Consider the following 1,934-nt stretch of genomic DNA (forward strand, 5'->3'; position numbering starts at 1 on the left):
AGTTAATGAAACAAAATCATCCTAGGGTTTAAAAAGTCTAAAGCACCCATATTAGGGGTTTAGCTCTCCATGGAGCAATACAAAAATTAACAATTAAATCAAAAGTAAGTGCAAGTAATCCATAGAAAAACCCCTTGTCATCCGATATCGATGGTCTTGAGGAGCACGCCTTTGTCTTCCAAGGACTCCTTTGTCAAGCTTAAGGCCTACCTTGCGAGAATCGATGCCAACAAAAGCTTCCTAATAGCTCTCCTCCAAAGGGAATCGATCGTCGAATGCCATAGAACCGCTCTTAAAAACCCAGCAAGAGCCTCTCTCAAACATTAACCGTGCTCAGCCTCGGAAGATGGACAAAGATAGGAAGAAGATCCCCAAAATAAAACTCTCAAAGTGGTATTTATAGGGCTGAAATCGGGCATCCACACCGCGTGAAATTTCCACACGGCCTTGTGGATTTCAAGTCTCCATTTCTATGAGCTATGAATAGTAATCACTACATTGGTTTTGCTACGATGAACTCGCTACAATACTTCACCAAAAATACTCTGAAATTTCACTTTCTTCATCGAGGCCGTATGATTGGGCACACATCTATGCTGTAGATCACGTCACGTCTTGCTTTCAAACACATTGACGAAGCTCTTGATAATATTGCACAAGTCGGAACATATGAGTGTAACTGCCTTTGTGCCTCTCCAATTTGTGTATTCACTTGAGCATTTTGGAGGTTGGCACACCCACATGTCTATGAGCACAACTTATGCCTTAATCTGTTCGGGTCCAAGAATTTCATCAACAATCGCCTCCACGATCTACTTTTGCTTCATTTCTTCCAAACTTGTTTCCACGACCCTAAATGCACAAAAGAACACAAATACACATAGATCGAATTATAAAAATCGATAAAAGTGATGCTCAATGTAAGAAAAATATACTAGTGACTACTTATACACAAGCACTTATCGAAAACCCACTCGGTCCGGATATTTCTCTATCTCTTAAAAGGGTCCAATTACACTTCTTTTCTTGAGGACAAGTACCTTGTAATAAATAGATCATAGGCTCCTATATTATTTAACTGTGATTATTGTACCTCAAGTTTATTGATATATTAGTAGTTTATATATAAATATATATAATTCTTTCTATGATGAGGAAGATATAGCCCATTGAATATTATATTATCATATATAAGTCCATTATCACAATATTTTAAAGAACATATATAATGAATATCATTATGATAACAACTGAGTGAGTCCAATATTATTATAAACACTAATTATACTCCCATTAAAGTTTCCTTAGTGTTTTTCTTTTTAATATTAGATCATTAAATACACAAATAAAAATGAAACCGCTTTTTATCATGTTCCCTCAATTTGAATGATTAGAGTTTAGACTTAGGTTTTTCATTAATGAAAATTCAAAATAATGAATAAAGTCCCTAATCATAATGGGTTCAAAAACAATTCCAAAGTAAAAATCACTTTGCTACAAATTAATTAAACTTAAAGAGAATAATCCCTATAATTAAAAGCCTAGATCTTCTAGTTGAAAATTGTTTGATAACAAAAAAAGATAGTGGGAGCATACTTGCATTTGAATCCATAAATGCAAACAGGCAAGATAAAAACTCTAATAAGAGAAAACTGTAATTTTGAATCTGAGTTGTTAGGATCACACTTTATTTATAAGAAAATTTATGAGCTTAATTACAAATCTGCCTATCATAGACTTCACAATTTTGCCCTAGACATTCTACACATTATTATTTTAACCCACATATTTAATTTTGATAATTAAGATCTAAGTTAAATTGTAAACTACTCTAATTAGATCCTTTAAATCAAATATAACATCGCATACATAATTATTAATGTGATTCATCTACATCTAAACTATCTAATGCATATATTTTGTTACATCGTACA

This window comes from Dioscorea cayenensis, chromosome 6 (genome assembly GCF_009730915.1).
Source record: "Dioscorea cayenensis subsp. rotundata cultivar TDr96_F1 chromosome 6, TDr96_F1_v2_PseudoChromosome.rev07_lg8_w22 25.fasta, whole genome shotgun sequence".
NCBI lineage: Eukaryota > Viridiplantae > Streptophyta > Magnoliopsida > Dioscoreales > Dioscoreaceae > Dioscorea > Dioscorea cayenensis.